Raw genomic sequence first — 23945 nt, 5'->3', positions numbered from 1 at the left:
TACAATACACTAATATAATAGTTAATTTGTGGTCATACCTTAGGTAGGTTTAGCAAGTGCTATGAAAAGTCATGACTCTTTTAATTTCTTAGAAAGTGGGGGAACACACATTATTAATACAAGAGGCAAAGGCAAGAAGTGTGAAAGCAAAGACAAAACAAAGCGATAACACAACAGTATAAAGGTAGGTGCATACTGACTAGTCTGCATCTTAGAAATGGAATGCATCCCACAGATTGATTGAAAATTCCTTGGGTTATATTCTGTTTGCTTAAAAAACTGCTTAAAAACACCAAAGAAAATTAACATCGATGAAATTATTTATTAGTGATGGAATTAAAAAATCTAATATGCATTCCATGCAAATTATTATTATATTTTTTAGCTCGTGAAAATTAAAATCCACAGGTGGGTTGCATAAAATCATACTGCAGGTTGCAGGCCATATTTTGGACAGCCCTGGAGTAACTGATTCCTGCTGAGAGTCCTACTTATTGGTCTTCCTATCACCAATCTCTTCCTTCTTCAATCTAATCTTCACACAATTGTCCAAGTGATATTTTCAGAGTACAGTTCTGACTATCTCATTCCCCTGTTCACAAAGTTCCTATGTCTCCTTATTACCTTTTAATTTCAGGACTATAGTCTTGGGGTGGGTTTTTTTTTGGAGTTTTATATAATTTAATAACTTTTTCAATTTAATTATTATTTCTTTATAATTCTGTGTTTTTATTTTGTGCATTTAAAAATATTTTTCCAAGAAAGGATCCAGAAGTTTCATCAAACTGCCAGAGAGATCTCTAACACAAAAAGAATTAAAAACCACTGCTCAAAGAAAAAAATACAAACTACTATTTAACATTTGAAGTCTTTCCCAATACATATTTGTTGTTATTCAGTCATGTTCAATTCTTTGTGATCTCAAATAGGGTTTTCATAGCAGAGATATTAGAATGATTTGTCATTTCTTTCTCCAGTTTATTTTACAGATGAGAAAAGTGAGGCAAAAGGGATTAAGTGACTTGCCCAGGTTCACATAGCTACATGTTTGAGGACAAATTTGAACTCAGGAAAATAAATCTTCCTAACTCTAGGTCAGCACCCTACCATTCTATATGTCACTCAAACTGGTCTATTTCCTATTCTTCACACATAATATTCCATTTTCCCTTTGTGCATTTGCTCACATTGATGTTCATTACTGGAATGTCCGCCTTTCTTGCTTCTACCTCTTAGATTCTCTTATTTCCTTTAAAGCTCAATCCAGGTACCTACTCCTACTTAAAGCTTTCCTGATTCCACCCCATCCCATCCCCCAGTTGCTGCTGCCTCTACAAAAGAATTACCTTTTATTAACTTTTTCAAATCTTTTATTTTTATGTAAGTGAGTACATGTTGGTAAGCTCCTTGAGGTCAGGGACTGTTTTGTCATTGAATTCCTAGGACTTAGCACGGAAAGTAGTTGGAATACAGTTGGTAATTAATAAATTTTTTGAGTGACTGGTTCAATTAGTAATTGCTGATTTATTAAAAATAAAATTTGTGGGGCGGCTAGGTGGTGCAGTAGATAAAGCACCAGCCCTGGAGTCAGGAGTACCTGGGTTCAAATCTGGTCTCAGACACTTAATAATTACCTAGCTGTGTGGCCTTGGGAAAGCCACTTAACCCCATTTGCCCTGCAAAAAAAATATATAAAAAAACCTAAAAAAATAAAAATAAAAATTTGTGGGCCTAGAGCAATATGGATTTTGGTCACATGATATGTTATTGAAAAAACTGAAACCTTTCTGATCTGTTTTTTATGTGACCAGAGGAAATAATTTTCTCTGAGCCTCTTTTCCTCATTTGTAAAATGAAAGAACAGCTAAGTCATGCAGTGCATAATTCACAAGCCAAAGAATCAGGAGGACCTAAGTTTAAATCTGGCCTCAAACACTTACTAGTTGTCCAACTCTGGGAAAGTCAATTAACCCTAATTGACTCAAAAAATAAAAATAAAATGAGAAGGTTGAATTAGATGGTCTTTAAGGGGCCTTTCATTTCTATATTCTATGGTCTCTTCAGGCCTGACATTTTGGGTTCTAGGATCTCTTTCAGTTGTACTCTTCATATTCAGTGTTCTAAGATCTCTTCTACCTCTAAAATTCTGTTTTAAGGTTCCTTTCAGTTCTGACATTCTATGTCAGCTTTCTATCTTCAAAGATGTTCACTACTCTAAAACTTCTGTCAAGTCTTTTTCAACTCTCAAATTTCTTTTTTTTTTTAGTTTTTTTTTATTTGCAAGGCAATGGGGTTAAGTGGCTTGCCCAAGGCCCCACAGCTAGGTAATTATTAAGTGTCTGAGGCCAATTTGAACCCAGGTACTCCTGACTCCAGGGCCAGTGCCCTATCCACTGCCCCACCTAGCTGCCCCTAAACCTGAGATCTTAAGAGATCTCTGGGAACCAAAAGACATAGGTTCCTCTCCTAATTGAATGGCTCTCTAAAATTTGGATAAAACCATCATTTCTTGCTTCTTGAGTCTTTTTTTTCTTCTATAGAACAAAGAGAATAAAATTGCAGCCTAGCAGTGAAGATATAATCACAGTATAAGAAAGACTAGTTTTCAAATCCTTCGTCTGACCCTATACCAGTTATATGGCAAAAGAACAGTTATTTAGCTAGGGTCAGGCTAGTTTTCAAATCCTTTGTCTGACCCTACCAGTTATATGGCAGAAGAACAGTTATTTAGCTAGGGCCAGGCCTCTGAGATTGTAAACTGAGAAGCAATTTTTTATCTGCTTTGGTAAGAGTAGTTCCTCACCAGGAAGACATGATAATAACAGTGACAGTAATATGAATTTATCTAACACTTTAAGATTTCAAAGCACTCTGCAAATATTATTTCATTTTATGGTTTTATGTACATAGAAATCCTGGAAAATATGTCCTGTTGTTTCCATTTTACAGATGAGAAAATAGATACAAGCAAAGGTTAAAAGATTTGCCCAGAGTCTTACCACTAATAAGTTTTTCTGATTCCAGATCTAGTACTCTATTCATTGTGCCACTGAGTTGCTTAGATAGACAGAGGGAAAAACAGAGAGAAGAGAGAGAGAGATAAAATATTTGTTCTTCTTGCTTTGCAGGATTGTTATAGAGCAAGCACTTTATAAAATCTAAAGCATTTTAAATCTGTGAGCTAGGATTATTACCAACATCAACCTTAGGCCAATTAACCATTCCAAACCTCAGTTTCCTCATTAAAAAAGTAATAATACTTGCCCTGTCCTACCTCACTCATTGGGTTGATAAGATTCAAATGAATTCATATTTTTAAAAGTCAGCTATTATTCATCATCATCTATTCAGTCATTGTCATGCAACAAATACTTAATAGGCCTAATCATATGCCAGGACTTTTGCTTTAATAGACACAAAATGAATGAAAGCAGTCACTTTCCTGATGGAATTTACAGAATAGTAGGAAAGATGAGCTGAAAACATGGACATAAATGAGAACATAACACAACAGAATATAGTAAATGCATGAGAGAAAAAGGGTATTCTTTTCTGAACAATGAGAGGCAATATAGCATAAAAGAAAGAGTTTGAATTTTGATCCCACTTGCTGATTTACCTAGCACTTCCCTATTCTAAATTTCAGTTTCCTCATCTGTAAAATGGGGATAGTAGTAATTATATTACCTAACTGACTATTATAAGAAAAATGCTTTGTAAATGTTAAAGAGCTCTGAAAATGGGACATATTATGATAATTGACTGATGTTTGTTTCCCCGCATGCAAAGCTAGCTGTTAAATTACCCAACTCATCTGTATCAAATTCCAATCTAACATTGATTAGCCACCTATGTGACTCTGAAAGTGACTTCCCCCTCTCTTGCCTGCTTCAGTAAAATGAAAGGGTTAGATGAGATAATCTCTAAGGTCTCCTCCCACTCTCCAAAGCTATCATGCTGTGATCTCTGAGGAGTACAGTGGGGCCCCCAGAATGCCTTCCTTCCCTCCCCCATCCAGAATACTTAATGTGACACCTGGGCTGCCAGCTGCAGTGGGGAGAGTGGGGGGTGGGGGAGAGAATGGAGATGGAAGAGAACAGGGAACAAGTTCCTCTTTCCTCTCCATTAAATTTCAGAGTTAGGTCTATTTTTTTCAGAAACTTTACTGAAAGGTGACCGGATGTGGTCATACTACTCTCCTGGTTCTACTTCCAGAGTTTGAGACAATATGGTAAAGCTAACATGATCTTTCTTGTTATATTCCCTGTTATATAATTAATTATCTATGACCAAAAAAAAATCTTTAAAGTCAGAGAGCTTTAAAAACTTCTTTTTTTAAAAAAACTAAAAATCCCTTTGAATTAGGTCTATTTTTCAAAAAAGATAAAAGACAAAAGGAAAAGTACCTATAGGGACAAGAATATTTCTAGCAGCTTTTTTTCTTGTGGCAAGGAATTGGAAATAAAGGGATGCCCATCATTTGGGGAAAGACTGAACAAATTGTGGTTTGTGATTATAATGGAATACTTATTCTGCTTTAAGAAATGATGAATAGGGTGCTCCCAGAGCTGATGCAAAGTGAGATGTACAGTATACCATGTAACAGCAATATTGTAGCATGATCAGCTGTGAATGACTTAGCTATTCTCAGTGATACAGTGACCAAGACAATTCCGAGGGACTTATGATGATGTTATCCATACCCAGAGAAAAGGCTGATAGTATCTAAATACAGATTGAAGCATACTTTTTTTTTACTTTTTTTTTTGAGGTTTCTTTTTTTGGGGGGCAAAGTCCATTTTCTTTCACAATATGATTATTACGACTACACATTTATAACCTTTATTAAATTGTTTGCTTTCTCAGAATTCAAAATTTTAAAAATAAATGTTAAAAGTTACTTTTACATGTAAATGGGGGAAATAAAATAGTAAATAAATTTTTAAAAGTAAATAAATAATAAGAATGATAATAATAAAGAAAGCCCTTATAACAAACATATCTAGGAAAACATAACATATTCCCACTCAAAAAACAAAATAAAACTGAAACATCCCTTAGCAAAAGTAACAAATATTTAAACAGGACCTCAATTCACCTATTTGTAAATTATTTTCCTTCATGGACATTAGAATTTTAGATCTGTAACAAAGACTATTTGAGGTGAAAGACAACATTTGGCATTGGACTGACCTTACAAAAGAATTGTAATTTTTTAATTTTAAATTAAGCAACTCAAAATATTTAAGGTGAGAGTAGATACAAAAATAAGACAATGGGGGCAGCTAGGTGGCACAATGGATAGAGCACCAGTCCTGGAGTCAGGAGTACCTGAGTTCAAATCCTGCCTCAGACACTTAATAATTACCTAGCTGTGTGGCCTTGGGCAAGCCACTTAACCCCATTGCCTTAAAAAAAATAAAACAGTGGGACAAAGACATCCCTAAGTACACTTTCCACTAGGAGTCAGCAGATCTGGATTCTTGTCCCTTACAAATGTTACTAAAAAGCTGAGGAACCCTAAGCAAGTCACTCCCCTTTCCTACTTTCAATTTCCCTCACCTGTAAACTAGAAATCATTATAGACATGCTATCAATATCTTAGGAGTGTTATAAAATTTAAAATTCTATAGAAATATCAGTTAACAAAACAATAACATTCAAAGCTAGATGATCTATAAAATCCTTCCCAGATCTAACATTTAATGTCCTAAATTTCTTCTTGATCTAATATTCTATGTCCTGTTGGTTGCTCTAGCTCTAAATGAGAGGGATGCACTTAATTTCAAAGTTCAATTCTGTATTCTATCACCCTTCCCAGAATTAACAAACTGTGCTCTAAGATCCATCCCAGTTCTGACATTCTATATTCTCAGATCTTTTCCCAGTATAATATTCTAGGTTCTATGATCCCTTCCTGCTCTGGTCCCAAAATGACTTCATCCATTTGAAAATTTCTTTAAATTTTATGTTATTCTACTCTAGTAAAATGAAATGAAAATGCAGTGATCAGTTAAACTGCCTTCAAACAGCAAAATGCATTCAGTTTTATGTGCATGACCTCCATTGGAATCAGAGTCTGAAATTTCTGAGGAGTCATGAAGACAGAAAAATCAGACTAATTACAGCTTATTTAAGTGAAACTAATATAGTATCAATTCTGTACCAAGCTGATTGATAGAAGAATGTTTTGAGAATACATTCTCACCTTTTTTAAAGTAGCTTTCAAGGGGGATAATAAATTTTGCAATGGTCCATAACTTTTTTTATACCGACTCCACACATATTGAAATGCGTATTTATACAGTAGAATGAAATCCTTAGAAAGTTAAAAAAAAAAAGTGGAGTTGCTGTCTTAGTGATTGTAGGAGAGCATATTAACAAAAATCTTGACCTGAAACCCAGGAGACCAAGATTCTAGTTTAAACTTCATCACTAGTTTATTTGAATAAACTTTCCTCCCACTTGTCCCTACGTGTGTGTGTGCGCGCGCGCACGCTTCAGTTTGGTTTTGGTTTGGGGGTTTTGTTTTGTAAAACCAGGAGGTTGAACTAAATGATCTCTAGGATCACTTTCAGCCTAGTATTCTATAATTACACATATGTTAGAAATGTTTGATTTTGAACTTGACATAAGATATCATTTGGTATTTCCCACCATTTTTTCCCTCCTAAAAATGGAGGATTTTTTCCTTTCTTTTTGAGAGGCAAGATGTCCCAAGATGGGGAGTGTGAAAAGTTCTCTCAGCTTTGTCACTTCTTAGTTCTGTGAAGTTAACAAGCTACTTATCTTGGATACAGCACTGGCACTGGAGTTAGTAGGACCTGAATTCAAATGTGGCCTCAGACATGTAATAATTACCTGTATGACCTTGGACAAGTCACTTAACCCCAATGCCTTGCAAAAAAAACAAAAAAGCAAGTCACTCACTTTCTCATTATCTGTTTCCTCAGTCTAGGAAATTGGGTTTAAAAATACTGACACCTGGGGTAGCTAGGTGGTGCAGTGGATAGAGCACTGGCCCTGGAGTCAGGAGTACCTAAGTTCAAAATCGGCCTCAGACACTTAATAATTACCTAGCTGTGTGGTCTTGGGCAAGCCACTTAACCCCATTTGCCTTGCAAAAACCTAAAAAAAAAATACTGACACTTGTACTATATTTTAAGGAATTTATGAGGAAAGCTGTTGGTAAACTGATTATAAAAATGTGAGCAATTGTTATTTTGTTTTCAAAATTGCTTAGCCATTATAACAACTATTATGACTTTTAAAAATGGGAGGGGGAATAAAGGGTATGAAATGTGCTTTATAAACCATAAAATGTTTTATAAATGTTGATCATCAAGCTAACATAATATTATCCATGCACATTTGCCAAGGCCTGTCAATTTTACCTTGGTAACATTCCCTTATATGCTTCCTGCTTTCCTCTCTCATTGCTACCATCATGTTGCAGGCCTTTATCACCTCTTGAGTGATTTGTAGCAGTAGCCTGTTGGATAATCTTGACTCAATCAAGTCTTTCCTCACTCTTATATCCACAATTCAGCTGCCAAACTGATCTTAAAGCAGAGGTCTGACCATGTCATCCCCTTCCTGCCTACTTCCTCCCCTCCATTCAATCAATTCCAGCCCCTGGTCATCACTCTCAAGATCAAATATACTCTGTATATTTTTTTGTATTTTTGCAAGGCAATGGGACTAAGTAACTTGCCCAAGATCACACAGCTAAACAAGTATCAAGCATCCAGGGCCAATGATCTATCCACTGAGAGACCTAGCTGGCCACTCTGTATGGTATTTAAAGCCTTTGATAATCTCTTCCTCCCCTGCTAGCTTTCCAATCCTTTATAGCTTTCTCCTTTCCACATACACTGCAATCCAGTGATACTAGCCTCGCTTGTTCCAGGAGCAAGTTCTCTGCCCACCCCACCCTCCCCATGCCTAGAATGCCTTCCTTCCTCATAAGTTCCTCCTGACTTTCTCAAAAACTCTATTAAAAGTCCCTCCCCTCTCCAGTTTCAGTCAAAAGTTTTCCCCAATCCTTCTAGAGCTAGAGCTTTCCTTTTGTAATCATCCCTAATTTTTCCAATCTATATTTTGTTTGTACAGAGTTGTTTGAGTATTGCCTTCCCCTAAGACTGTGAGCTCCTTGAAGGCAGGGACTAACCTTTCTTTGAATTCCCCAAAACAAAACAGTACCTGGTACATGTTTAATAAATATTTGTTACCTTAACTAAAGGGGAGAACAAGAAAGATATTAATTCAAAAGACTCAAGCTGGAAGGCCATCTACAATTAGAGAAATAACTATGGAGTCTAAAGGCTGACCCAAGCATACAATTTTCACATTTAAAAATTAGTTTTGTTTTTTTCTTTCTCATGGTTTCCCCCCTTTTCTGATTCTTCTTTTACAATATGACTAATATGGAAGTGTATTAAATATGATTGTACATATTTAGCCTACATCAGATTGTTTGCTGTTGTGGGAAGAGGGAAGGGAAGTAGGAAGAAAAATGTGAAACTCAAAATCTTATAAAAATTAATGTTGAAAAATGTCTTTACATGTATATAAAAAAATAAAATTTGCAAAAATAACTAAAGGTGTCTGAATGCAGATTGAAGCATATTATTTTTAGTTTCATTGTTTTTCTTTCTCATGTTTTTTCTTTATGTTCTAAATCTTCTTTCACAACATGACTAATGTGAAAATTTGTTTAACATCATTACATGTATAACATATCAGATTGCTTGCTGTCTTGGGGAAGGGGGGAAGGGAGAAAGGGAAGAGAAAAATCAGGAAATAAAATTCTTGCAAAAATGAATGTTGAAAACTATCTTTACATGTAATTGGGAAAAAAAAATTATTAGATGCCAAAAAAGAGAGAGAGAAAGATATTGAGTCATTCCCCATTCAGTGAACACCCAGTCCATTCTAAATTTTTACTATTACAAAAAAATGCTTCAATGAGTATTCCTTTCTGACTTTGATCTTCTTAAGGTCCTCTACTGTACTCAGTAATGGGATTAATGAGTTAAAGGGTATGAATAGCTTAATGACTTTTCTCACATAAAAGGCAGGAGCCTTTTTCAAATGCATCCACAGACCCTTGAATACCCCTATCCCAAAGAGGCCAGATAAGGACTCCCACTGGGTTTGAGTAAAGCTCTTTTGATGTCATAGAGTTGGGGGTGGGGGGCAGCATACTTAGGTCTCAATCACTCCAAACTTTCATCTACATGATTCCTCCCTGGGGAAGAGAAGGTACAGTTGGGCCACCAGCCTCCTCCTTCTCCTTCTCACCCTCCTTGTGGTTCCATTTTAAGTTAAAGGTTTAAAGGATCAAGATAAGGAAAAGATCCATGCTCTGGACCAAGGTTTGGAAGTAAGAAATTAGACACCATAAACAACCAGGAGTCTCAGTTTCTAAGAACTTTAAAAAATCCTCAAAATCCCCCTGGAGTGTTCCTACTGAAACACCCCACTACTTGCTCATCTGCTTCTAATTAAGCCTTGTTTTCTCAAAACAATATTTAGAATCAATTTTTAATTTTTTAATTTAATTTCATTGTTTGCTATTGATTTGATTACTGGTTTTGTTCTCTCTTGGTTGTTCCCCAACCCCCATCAAATGTACTCTGCATTGTTGCAGCTTTTTGTTGGATGTCCCAGGAAACTGACCACAAGTTTTCACAGTTTCATTAGGAAAGTAAGAAAATGTGTCCCTAGTTCTAAACACAACTTAAACAAAGGAACTTTTGAGATACAACACATTTGTAGACTGGGAGTTGTTTGGACAATTAGGGTACTATTATCAGAATACCTACAATTATTACTATCATTTTTTTAATTTTAATTTTTTCTTTCCCCTTTATTGCTCAAGCGAGTCTATATTTTTGGGGGGAGGGGGTATTTTGTTTACTCTTAAACAAGAATATTTTATTAATGTATAAAAAATATTATTTGTACAAAATGAGAATAAATAAATATTAAATATAAAAAAAATGCCAGAATAGTCTAGTGGAATGAGCACTGGGCTTGGGATCAGAACTGCATTAAAGTTCTAATACTTGCCTAGGCAAGTTGACTTCTCTAAATTTTGAATTCTGAAATTCCAAACAATTAGTCAAAATGGCTAATTTTCTGGAGGTATTTATGATAGTCATAAGAGGCAAGGGCCCTCTAGATCCAAAACCAGAGACAAGGCCTTCTCTTAAGTAAGGGAAAGTTCAGAAGACCATAGACCCTCAGCACAGGGAGGCAGCTTTGAGCACATAAAATAGAATGGTCGAACTGGAAAGAACATTAGAATGTAAGAGAATCAGAATAGGAAGAGAGCTTAGAATCAGAGCTCTAACTAGGAATCTTTATATCAAGTGCAAAAAAACATGAAATGTATTTTCAGTTGGGGGAGGGGGAGTAGGAAGAGGAGGAGACTATCCTATGGGAAGGGAAACAAAAGTCCCAGAAGCCTGGTGAGACACAGTAACTGGGAAGTGTACTCCAGACTGGTTTGGGAACTAGGAAGGGAAGATTCAATCCAGTCTGACATCTGTAGCTTTCTATTTTAAATAAATTTTTCTTGCTAATCAAGTATTGAGCTGAAGGACTTCCAGGACCTTCTGACAAACACCAGTTACTTTGCCAGAGTTGATAAGGACCTAAGAACATAGAATTTAGAAACCCAGAACCGAAAGAGACCTAAAAAATTAGAATATCAGAATCAAAAGGGCTCTTACAACATAGAATTTCAGAACTGGAAGGAAGCAACCAAAATAGAATGTCAGAACTGGAATGGACCTTAGAGATCATCCACCAATTCCTTTCATTTATAATGATATAAAACTGTCTCTGACATTGATTTGTGTCTCTTTTATAGTATATTTTGAGAAGTGATGAAGATTCCCCCAATTCTCTCTTCAAACATACTGGCCTTGCCAGGTGCCATGTGAAGTCATTTAGTCCCCTAGCCCTAATTCTCCAGCCTCCTGATTATCCATCCAAGAGAGACATTTTCTTGTGAAAAAGAAGGAAGGGTGGGCAAGAATAAAAAATCAAGTTTGCTTCTTGGGAGATTGCAGGAAACTATTTAAATACAGCTGATAATGTAGCATCACAAAGGGTAGAATGGGTGTTCCTTCCTGGGGTGCTTGCTCAGCTCCCAGATGGACAGGGCTCCAGAAAGGAATTAAAGAAGTCTAGAATTGGATGAGTCTTCAGAGAAAATTCCCTCCCACTTCAATGTTGAAGGGGATCTTGGACAACACTGAGTCCAAATAATATCTGAGCAAGCATCTCTTCTATAGTAGTTCCCAACAAGCGGTCATGCTTCCCCTTGGATATTCAGTGATGGGGAATTTATTATATTTCAAAACAATTAATTTGACTTTTAGACATCTCTTTTTTTAAGGAAGTTTTTCCTTTGCCTTTTTGTAACTTCAATTCATTGCTCCAAGTTCTTCCTTCTGAGGTCGAGCCTCTTCCAATCGATAGCTTTTTAAATACTGATAGTAATTGTGTCAATGCCTCCCAACTATTCTCTCTAAGTTAAATGTCCCTAGACCTTTCAAGCGATCCTTATACTTCTGGCATATACCTTTATGTATCAGAATATGCTCCAGCTTTCAGAAATATAGCAGAACTGAATGTGGTGTTCTATGATCTATCCAGAGCATTATACAGTGAGTCTATTCATTTTAGATGTTGTATTCTGTTGATATAGAGCAATGTCATAATAAGCTTTTTGGCTACTATGTCACATCATTGAGTTATTTTGAGCTAACAAGTCACCTAAACCTTCAAATTTTTTTATTTATAGAAATTATGTTTCCAATCTTGTACTTGGAAAGATTATTTCTATTATCCAAATATAAGACTTTACATTTATGTCTAAAAATTTTAACCTCAATAGATCTGGCCTGATACAACCTGTCAAAATCTTTCTGGGTCTTGATTCTGTCATTGATCATGTGTTTCTTCACAGCTTTGTGTCCTTTACAATCTTGATAAGGAGGATAAATGTGATGTCCAAACTTTGATCTAAAACAGCTCAGGGTCAAGAGCACATCCCTGAAACACTCCAACAGAGACTTCCTTCAAACTGGCATCAATTTATTAATGCCTACTTTTTACATCCAATTATTTAATCAATTCTGAATCCCTTTACTTAGGCTACCACTCAGACTATAGAGCTCCATCATATCCACAAAGCTGGAATGGGAGATTTTGATCAGTGCTTTACTTGAAGTCTAAGTATATCATATCCAGGACAGTAAACCTGTAAAAAAGAAAAGGATGTAAGGTTTGTCTGTTGGAATCTATTCTTGATGAAGCCATTCTGGCTCTTTATAATTCATCTATTACCACTCTAAATGTACACAATTCATCCTTTCAATAATACAGTTTAGTGGGGCTGCTAGATGGTACAGTGGATGGAACACTGGCCCAGGAGTTAGGAGTTCAAAGGTGACCTCACCCACTTACTGTGTGACCCTGGGCAAGTCATTAAACTCTGATTGCCTCAAAAAAAATCTAGAAATTTGATAAGAACTAAAAGTCATTATCACTGGCATATAGTTTGCAGACTTTATTTTCTCCTATTTTTTGAAAAATGAGACATTTGCCCTTCAGCAGTTGTAAATCGCCTCCTATTTTCTAGAAGATATTTTGAATACTGATAGAGGGCTCAGTAATTGCTTCTGTTAATTCCTTCAGTATCTTGTTTATTAATTCACTCAGACTTGACAACTTGAATGTATTTTGAGCTATTAGGTATTATCTTAATCATGTCTTCATTTTTCTTGGAGTATAACTCCCTGTTAATAATTTTTGTTCTATCCTTCTTATTCCAAAGATCACTCATCTCAGCAGGAAAAAAAAAGCAAATTAGGAATTGAGTAGTGCTGCTTTCATTCTATCATCTATTATTATTAATCCATTTACTCTAAGCTAGGATATTATCTAGAGGTATGCTGGACCCACTTCCTACCCTGCCATAGGAGCTAGCTGTTAAATTTTTAATCTGAGCATGTATATCTTAAAAATCAGCAAACATTAATATATTGTTTTGTTGATTATCTAGATTTAAGAAAGTGATGGAGAAAAATGTTAATGCAGAGGAAACTTAAAAGTACCTGCTGCATTTTTTGGAGAGTCTGTTGTTAAACAATTACTGACATATCCCTGATTCTATTCTTGATCTCTCCTAATACAGCTTAAAATTCCTCCTTTTTTTTAAAGGTTTTTGCAAGGCAAATGGGGTTAAGTGGCCTGCCCAAGGCCACACAGCTAGGTAATTATTAAGTGCCTGCCCAAGGCCACACAGCTAGCTAATTATTAAGTGCCTGAGGCCAGATTTGAACTCAGGTTCTCCACTGTGCCACCTAGTCCCTTAAAATTCCTTTCTAAAGAAATTCCTTAGACATTCATCATGATCTTAATTCATTCAGCTTTAGTGCTCCTTATTCTAATATTATAACACTGTCTCATTTTTATATTTATCCACAAATTAGCTAACCTTTCATCGTCCTTTACATATATACATATTTTTTTAAATTTATAGCAGCTCCTTTTGTTGTGGCAAAGAACTGGAAAATGAAGAGATATCCATCAATTAAGGTGTGGTTAAACAAGCTATGGTATATGATTAGGACAAAATACTGCTATGTTGTAAGAAATGATGAACTGGATGATTTCGGAAAAACAGGGGAAGACTTGCATGAAATAATGAAAAGTGAAATAAGTAGAACCAAAAGGATATTATATTTTCAAAGCAATATTGTTCTTAATATTTAATTCTCTTCTATTTCCCATTCTATTGATTCTGTCCCTTTTAAATAAAGTATGTTTTTCCATAGTTCTAGTGAGTCATGGATCCCATCTCACCAAATACCAATTTGTACTTTAAATGCTTTGAAGTCATATTTATATACTTTTGCTTTCACTCTTTCTAGTTGTTTGAACCTAGGCAAGTCACTAAACTCTATTTTCCTCAGTTGCCTCATCTGTAAAATGAGGATAATAACAGTACCAGGCACTTCACAGAGTTGCTATGAGGATCAAATGAAATAATGATTGTAAAACACTTAGCTTTACAATTTACAAAGTGTCTGCCTGACATGAACTAGGCACTATATATTTGCTTATTTCGTTATTCTCTGTCATACTTATTGTCTAATTGGCATTGTCACTATCTGCCTTGGTCTATATATGTAAAAAATTTATCTCTCCCTTTTTCAAATTGCAAACTTTTAACTAAATCCTTAATATTACAGGCAAATTTACTTTTTACCAACCCTCATTGGGTACACTCCATCCCTAAGGGAAGAAATCAATATTGTCTTAAAGTTATAACCCAGAAATATAACTGTCCATCTAAAGCACTATCTTCTGAACCAACTGTTCACCTACCAAATCTATCATCATCTGAAATTTCTATCTTCAGTTAGTATCAGTGATGAAATAATACCTCTTTTCCTAAGGTCTCCAATTTCTTGCTTAGGATTTTGAAATCTCTAATATATTCAAGGATCCTTCTAAAAATAATATTTATGAAAAACAAATACTTGCCCACATGGATAAGTAAAATTGGGTATTGGTCAGGATGTTTGACAATCCAAATGATGTTGTCATGTTTTGGATACATACCATGGGAAAATAATAGATCTCTTGGATTTTTATGTCAGGTCAATGAATTGCCATCTAATTGCCTCCTGACCAGAATAAACAACTCCTCTCTTCTTCCTCTGACTATTCCTAGACAACCTCTCTTCCTCTGGTACCTATGAATCTACACAGTCCTTCCACAGGATGACTACTTCCTGAATCGTTTCCCCTCTTGAGGAAAAGCCTCTTACTTATTATATAGTCATAGTCTGTTATTTTTGAACTATGTCATTTTTGAACTATTATTTACCTCTGGGCCCTGGAGGTGAGGATAATTCCAGGAGTAACAGAGTGATAAATGTGATACAGACCCTTGAAGTCTTGGGGAGTAAATGCATTGCTACAAAGAGCAAGAAGCTCATGGTACTTGATATACAGGTACAGCATCCTCCTCCTTTCAATATCCTTGAGATTTAGATTTCTTGATTATTAGGGTGTGGGGTTGGGGTGTAAAATGTGACTCATAGCCCCAAGTATTCAGTAATCCTCCTTTTTCTTTTCCTTCTGGGTCACATATCCACTCCCTAATTTCCTGATTGAGTTCAGGATTCCCTTATTCTTCTCTCTCCCTACACACACACACACACACACACACACACACACACACACAGAGAGACAATTCTTGTTTATTGGACAAACCTAAATGGACAGATTGTCCACAGAATAAAATTATGAAGAATAATCAAAAAAATCAAAAGAAGTTCCTAGATGTGGATCTGGAAAGGACCCTAGAGATCATCTTGCCCAGCTCCCTCCCTTACAGATGAGGAATTTGAGGTCCAAAGAGATTATATACGACTTGGTCAAGGGCCAAGGTAATAAATAATAGATGTGTGATTCAAACCCAAATCCAGGGCTCTTTCTACTGTACTATACTTCTTTCAAATCCTACAAAGAATCTCAGGGAAGATGAAAATCAATGAAGATGAGACAACTGAGTTGTCAGTATTTTCATTTAGACCGAAACTAAAGTTAGGGCAAACTTCATGAATAAGATCATTGGTCTGTTGAAGAAAGAAGTGTAAAAAGAACACTGAGGTAGTCAAGTCTGTAGAGGAAAACAGGAAGTATTAAATTAGAACCTCAAATGAAGTGTTTGCAGGAATTTTTGCATGATGTCTGGGATGGTTTGGGCCAACCACATCCAAATTAGTTCAGCTGAAAGCTTCAATTCATATCAGGAAACCCCATGCAGACAACTCCAGTCTGAATGGATAATAATGACTGAAAATGAGTAGATGAAGTATAAGTTTGCCTAGTTTCTTTATTCTTTTAAAAAATTGTATTGATAATTTTTCAAAAATTATTTTATCACTTTAGTCCAGGGAAAGAGTAAATATAAATTTATCTTATTTTATTTTTTGAAAGACCAGAAACTCTTCAGTTTAATAACCAACCACCATTCCAGAAGACTGATGATGAAACAGGTGATGTATCTCCCAAGACAGAGGTGAATGATCAGGAGTGCAGAATGAGACAAATTATGGTAACATGGGATTATTTTTCCTTTAGCCAGGGCTGAAGAGGAAATTTGTTTCGCTTAAGTATGTGTTTTTAATGAGTGTTATTTTTCTTTTGTTCAGTATTGGGAATGGGAGGAAGAGAGAAAGGATTTTTTGCTGACTAGAAAAAATTCCAAAATATCTTCATAAAGCGGTTACTCTGGTGCTGTCTCAAATTCCAAAATGAAATGATTACAATGGAGATGAAATGGTTCATAAAGTTGCCTCCTCTTTTCATGTGCCACCATTCTATTTCAACCCAATTTCCTGTCTGCAGCAAGGATGGTCACTTCTAAGTCCAATTACTGAGTTTTCTCATTTAACATTTGATAACCCTCCCTGCAGAGGCAGGGAGCAAAAGTGGGTATATCCAAGTCTGTCAGCCTACAGCCGAGCTTTCAATGGGGGGGGGGGATCTCTTGGAAATCCTTTCAATATCATCATATCTTATGCTTGATTTTCTTCAAAAAACTTATTTAAAAACTACAGTAAACAGGGAAGATGACAATGAGAATCCTGCAGTGTTGCATAAAGAGAACTCAACTTCATGTTGAATGCATCTCCCCTGGCTGCAAGGACAAGTGGCCCCAGAAGTTGAGCTAGCTAGACCTATTTCTTGTTCCTTTTTCTGTCAACTGAGGCCCTGCTGAGGCTTCTTCTCCTTCAGAAACTCTGGCATCCACTGTGATTCTGGAGTAACAAGATGGCGCAAAAGAAAATTACTTTTTAGTCAGAGTCTGAACTCTAATTTGACTTCGATTTGTGCTTTCTTTTCTTTTCCTTTTTCTTCTCCTTTTTCCTCTTTTTATGTTTCTCCTTCTTCCTCTTGTGTTTCTCTTTACATCCTGAGGAGCTGGAAGTACCACCATCATCCTTTGAGGTGGAATCCTCCAGTCGATTCTTTGACTCTTGTATCCTCACGTCCTTTTCGAGAGGTTTAGTCTCCCTTCTGATGTCATACATGGGATCTTCATGTGCTACTCTGACTTGTTCTAATTTCTGATTGCCTTTGATAAAGAATGGGCATTCTTTGTCCCCTGTTCTGTGAACATACAGTTTACAATGCCAGCATTGCATCACCTTTACTTCTTTCCCCAGGGGCATCCAGAGTCCTTTAGTTGGTGCATGTGCCAAAAATTCTCTGGCATGTTCATTGCCCTGTACATCTGGTATACAAGTCTTCTGCCTTGGTCTCATCTTCCTTGATAAGACCAGGAGGAGGTTTTTCATAAAAGGACTCGAGGTACTGCAGCTGCTGCTGCTACTGGATGTCCTGCCTGCACCGCTTCTGCTCCTGGCGCCGCTGCTGCTCCAGCTTGGCCGGCTCCATGGCCTGCTTGGCGGGGTGGAGGCATGGCCGGGCCGAGCGGGGGAGTAGATATAAATTTAAACAATTTATACAGTGCTAAGATGGTGGAGCAGAAAGAAGTACAGACAAACTTTCCCACTACAGCAAATAAATTCAGAAAATTCATCAGGTCAAGTCATAATTGAGAAATTAAAGTCAAAAACTTTACGAAGTGATTTTTCAAGCCTTAGATAATTATACAGAGTTAGATACAGCACTGGGAACAAAAGGACAGAATATAGACAGGAATAACTACCTAGAGTATCCCACTGCTAGGAAAGACCAAAAACTAAGAAACACCAAGACAAGAGGAGTTCTCACATCTACCACAGAAGAGTCTAAACAGGTATAGGGTATAATAACAGGTGCCACCTGGGAGTTCTGTTCTGAGACACAGATCAGGATAGGCAAAGTTGGGCACCTGAAAGTGCAGATAGGAGAACAGGATAAAAATCAGTCACAGACCTGAGGCTAGGAATCAAGAAGTAAATTCAAAAGCAAGCAGAAATTACATGGTTCCAACTACATAGGAATGGAGCAGAGTCTTGGTTCCAGTTGCTAGCTTAGTGGGAAGCCTGCAGTTAGAATAACTAGGAACAGAATTCCAAATCAAAGGGAAGCCTACAGTTCTATCACTCAACCTATAGAACTTTCCAACTGTTTGGGTTGAGCAGCAGTCTACTGGAACTCTAATCAGAGGCAAGCTCATAGACATACTGCTCAGACCCAAACCCTGATTAAGAAATCAAATTAAGGGACAATGAACAGACTTTGCCTGAAAGCTTGCAAGTTCCCATTCTGATTTGTCCCTGAGATCTTAGATCAAGCCCTCAAAGCCCATTCATATGGTTCTCATAGTATTACCAGAAATTGAAGAAAGTGTGAAATCAGGAAATAAGCTGAAAGAATGAGCAAACAAAAAAAAAATAATCATTCCATGAGGTGATATTTTGGTAACAGAAATGTTCAAATCACAAACCCAGAGGAAGAGAATGAATACAAAATATCTTTAAATAAAACCTCAAAGAAAAACAACTTGGGAATGCACATGTACTACCATTGCAACATCACAGATCATCTTAACTCTTAACTAATACAACTCAACTTTTTCAGGTAACTAACATTGTGAAGTCTCCCAGATCACCGGAGTTTTTTTTGCTTATTTACAAAAGATGTGCATATAGGAATTTAGATCTTTATTTTAAAATATTATATAACATCATAATAACAATAGCCAACTTTATTGTATGAAGCACAATTGCTATTTCATCACAGAACTTTGAGAATACATTTCAATATTTTAGAAAACACCAACTGCAATGTAGTATATTTCCAGTTCCATTCTCAGTTGACATCAACATGTTGCCTACAACCTGCAAATAGAATGTATAGTTGCAATCAGAAAAGCAACTTAAAGAAAATTTTATTCAAGAGTCTTTATTTAACTTTTATAAATTGTACCTGCTTAAAAAAAATCTAGCATTTCATGAACATGCCCTATTCATGATGTTTCTTTTGGGGAGTACATATATTTGTGAACAACTTTTTTTCCCAAATGAAGCATAAAAAGTAAAAATAAAATAAGAATTTTAAACAAACATCTTGAAAATATTCTTCATATCACTACAACCTCTATCAAACTAGAAAAAGATGCACTAGTATAAAAAAGAAGGCTTAATACTCATATCAAAAATGCTATCAATTTTTTTGTTTAAAAAGTAGATGTTTTATTATTATACTCATTATTTTTTATAATTATACTTTAACACATTCTTGTATTTTATTATTATACTCATTGGTAATATGGATTACATTGTGGTCATAAATATATATTAAATTCTTTATGCAGCCCTTGACAAGTTTTTGTTGAGTGATTCAGACCAAAGGGGTTAAAAATTAGACACCCATGTCCTAAAATAATACAGCTATCATAAACCCAAGAGAATAGCAGCAGAAGAATCCTAGATATTCCCTCCAGAAGTACTCAGATCTCAACCCTAATATAAAGTATGAAATTAGGAAATAAGTTGAAAGAATGAGCAAACAAAAAAATAATCATTCCATAAAGTGATATTTTGGTAACAGAAATGTTCAAGTCACAAACCCAGAAGAAGAGAATGAATCCAAAATATCTTTAAATAAAACCTCAAAGAGAAACAACTTGGGAATAAATTCAACTAAAAATCTGGAAAAGATAAGCCAAGAGTTAAAAAATTATAAAAATATTTTTATATGTGAAATGAGAATATGAGCTCACAGTGAAGAATAATTTAACCAACAAGATTGAATATAATCAATGGTGGGGGTGAGAAGTAGGAGTGGATCTTTAATGAAACAGAGGACTTTCAAATATTTCCTGATGAAAAGACCAGAGCTGTATAGAAATTCGCAAGCATAAGCATAAGCTCTTTTACAATACAATCACTACATGCTTATTTAATGTTTTACCTTTTCCAAAGCACTTTCAATAAAGTGAGTTATTTCATTTGATCTTCACAAAAACTTTGTAAAACTAAGAAAGAAATAAGGTAACTAAATCCTAGAAAGGTTTAAGTAATTATGCCATAGTCACACAGATAGAGACAGGACACAGTTTCCTCACTCATAAAATCATTCTTTGTAGTTCTTGATATATGTTCCCTCTTCCCTTTTGGTTATGATCTCTCCATGCCAAATGAAAAGGTTAGATTAGATGACCCATGGGCCCTTTCCAGTTCTAACATTCTATATTCTAAGGATTCTTCCAGTTTTCAACTTTCTTTAATTGTAAATATTCTAGGGTCTATGCAGTGTCAAAAATCTAAATGGAAACTGATTGTTGTTATTCAATCATTTTTCAGTCAAGTCTGACTCTTCGTGACCCCACTTGGCAGAGATAGTATAGTGGTTTGCCACTTCCTTCTCCACCTCATTTTATGGATGAAGAAATTGAGGCAAACAGGATTAGATGACTTGTCCAGAGTTACACAGCTACTGAGTGTTTAAGGCCAGATTTGAACTCAGAAAGTTGAGTGAGCAGTACTCCCCAAATGGAAACTAATGCATTTATTCAGAATTTCAGGCATCTGGTTAGTATATGTAAGAAAATTTGGAGTTTTGAGTAAATTTTTCCACTTTTATGAAAGGGAAAGGAATGGGGATCAGTGCTGAGTACAAATAGCCTCTGGAATGTTTTTGACTCCCATAGGGAAGAATGTTTGACAATAAGCTTGATATTCAAGTAGAATTCTCCACAGGAGAGGCTACAGATTAGAGTTCTAAAAAAGCAATGAACCATGCTGTACTTCACCTGGGGAAGGGATTAACCAAACCAATATCATGGAAATTGATTTTATGATGATGATGATAATAATAATAATAATAATAATAATAATACAACTGATAGTGTGGTTGTATATACATACCTATTCAGAATTCTCTGCATCTTTGGAACTGAAAGCATATTAACATATTATAGTATAGGGAAAGAAGATTAGACTAGGATCCAAGATATTTGAATTATAGTTCCTGTTCTACCATTAGCTAGCTTGAAGATCTTGGGCAAGGCATTTTCCCCTTTTGTTACTCTAAAACAAGAGGGTTAAATGGAATGTTCTCTTAAATTCCTTTCCAGATTAATTCTACCTCTAAGAATCTATGGTTCTAGAGTGAATCTGTTTCTCCCATGTGTAGCCTACTAATTACAATGAATGATAGACCCTTTATATTATTTCTTTGAGGCCACTAAGCGTATTCTTTTCTGGGATGAATTAAGAATATTCCAATAGGTTTGTAATCACTAGAATCTTAGTCCAGTCAACTCTCCTGACTGCTTTCCTTTCACTCTTTCCTTTAGACACCTCACTTGGACTTTCATTAGTCACCCTGTCCCAAGCTACATATGAGCAACTTGTCTCTTCAGTAAAAAAGATTTTAATCTATGAAATTTGCAGGCTTGTGAAATAAAAAATCCTTAGCTATTTTAGTTGAATCTTTAAAAAAAATTTTTATTTATTTAAGGCAATGAGGTTAAGAGTGACTTGCCTGGGGAGGCTAGGTGGTACAGTGGATAGAGCACCAGCCCAGGAGTCAGGAGTAGCTGAGTTCAAATCCAACCTCAGACACTTAATAATTACCTAGTTGTATGGCTTTGGGCAAGCCACTTAACCCTATTTGCCTTGCAAAAAAAAAACTTAAAAAAAAGTAATTACCTAGCTGTGTGGCCTTGGGCAAACCACCTAATCCCATTGCCTTGTGATAAACTAAAAAAAAAAACTTAAAAAAAAGAATGACTTGCCCAAAGTCATCCAACTAGGTAATTATTAAGTGTCTGAGGTCGGATTTGAACTCAGGTCCTCCTGACTACAGGGCTTATGCTCTATCCTGACCAATGTAAAAAAAAAAAAAAAAGAAGATTCCAATATTGCAATGGATCCCTGATCTCATCATTGTGGATATTTTGTCTAGTGACAAAGGGAGCAACTCCTCCGTACCTGCCCATTCTGTTCAAACTTTATGTCCTCCAAAAAGAAGTCCATCGATTATGCTGGGGACCTTAGCATTAGCAGTAATCACAAAGACACCAATGAAGCACATAGATTGTCCATCAGTTATTCTTCATTTTTGCTATGACTACCTCATCTTCTTTTTTTTCAGTCATACATCTCAAATGATATCTAACATCTTGGAAAGAATTCATAAACCTTAGACACATTGCCTTCCTTATTCTCCTTAGGAGAATCTAGAGAATTTGTCTTTATGACAATTGCAGGAAATACATAGAATTCATTTTCCAGATGCAGAAAATAAGGACCAAAAAAACCAAATGAGACAGTCAAGCTCATACAGTTAATGATACAACTCAATGATCCAGAGACTTCTTTATTCTTTGCCTCATTTACCAGATAACATTTTCTACCTTTTCCTATTATATTCTAATAGGGATTGGACTTGTGATTTCATGCATACAGAGAACATTTAGGTGAGGAAAAAATTCCCTCTACCGACAGTTGATCTCTTCTCTACAACTTACAGTCCTAAAGCCTATGTTAGGAGAGAGACCCAGCATGTTTCAAAGGCATGACTTGAACCCAGGTCTTCCTGGCATGGATAGCAATTTTCTATCCACTCTTCCATGCTTTCTCTTATGTTTTTCTAATAGAATATATAAAAGAGATTCATTAACATGGCTCATATGTATTTATCTTGTGATTTTCTTTCTTTAGACCAAATTAAAGGACATATTAATGCCAAGAAAAGGCTTTCATTTGAACAGATTAGCAAACATACCTAAGAGGAGTGTACTAGTTATGTTAGAACACTCTATAGCATGCATTATTTTTTTTTTTTGGACTTTCCCCTTCTCCGCTCAGGACACTGAATTAGGAAATATTTGCATCTAGGACCAGTATACTCAGCACTCAGAACAATCCTCTAGGTATATCTGTGCAATCAATTAATTAGTAAGGAAAAATCTCCCCCATCCCTGTCTTCCCACCCCCATCCATTACACACCCAGAGATTCCTACCAATGGACGAAGGAACACACAAAGTCAAACATCTCAACTCTTAGAATTGTATCCTTTCTGTCTCTAAATTTCAGAGGTTCAGACAACTGTTGAATCCACTTCCTGAGTGACTGTCTCTAATGACTTTTATAAAGTCCCAGGCCATCCCCAGTCATCTTGATTCTAGCTTGCCACTGGCCTTCAATGACTGGAGGAGTGTGCAGCTCTGATCTCACTTAAATCCAATTCACTCACAACTAGTTGCTGATGTCATAGGCTGAACTATAGGCACCTAGGTGGCACAGTGGAAGGAGCACTAGCCTTGGAGTCAGGAGGAGAGAAGTTTGAATGTGGCTCAGACAGTAATTGTGTGTCCTTGGGCAAGTAACTTAACCCTGCCTGCCTTGCATCCAGGGCCATATCCAGTCGTCCTGATTCATATTCGACCTCTGGAACCAGATGTCGGGAGGAGAAAGTGAGGTTTGTAACTTAGCACAGCACCCCCTCACTCAAATCCATTTCATGTGCTTGTCATGGCATCACCTCCTTGATGTCATGGTCTTCTTTGAAAATGAAGGACAAAGACTGGACTGCTTTGCCATATCTTCTGAACTACTGCTCTCAATTGCTTCTCCAAACTCTTAGTTAATGATCCAACATTTAATTGTTTCTCTGCTGTACTTCCAATAAGTTGATTCTATGGTATTCTGTTTTATCATAGAATTTCAACTATTAGGTAGCTTCTTCCTTGAATTAGAATTGTTAAGAGTTTTTGAGTCATCACATGGAGCCTCAGGGCAGTTTTCAGGTCTTTTCCAACTCAGATCCAAGGTTTCCTCCAAATATCATAGCAAGAGAATCTTAGGTCAAATCTGCCTTTTGGACCACCCTTCTATCTCATCAGAAGGAAACCTAACCAAGACCACATGGTACTTGAATTGGAGT

The 23945-nt window shown here is 36.1% G+C and overlaps 1 pseudogene; it reads right to left on the bottom strand.

Annotated features, from left to right (window-relative positions):
* Positions 1–7967: 7967 nt before the first annotated feature.
* Positions 7968–22031, bottom strand: LOC141489012 (retinitis pigmentosa 9 protein homolog pseudogene; annotated as a pseudogene).
* Between the last annotated feature and the right edge of the window lie 1914 nt (positions 22032–23945).

Source organism: Macrotis lagotis, chromosome 1 (assembly GCF_037893015.1).
Source record: "Macrotis lagotis isolate mMagLag1 chromosome 1, bilby.v1.9.chrom.fasta, whole genome shotgun sequence".
In the NCBI taxonomy this organism is placed as follows: Eukaryota; Metazoa; Chordata; class Mammalia; order Peramelemorphia; family Peramelidae; genus Macrotis; species Macrotis lagotis.
Note: the sequence above shows the minus strand (reverse complement) of the source record. Positions and strands in the feature narration are given on the sequence as shown.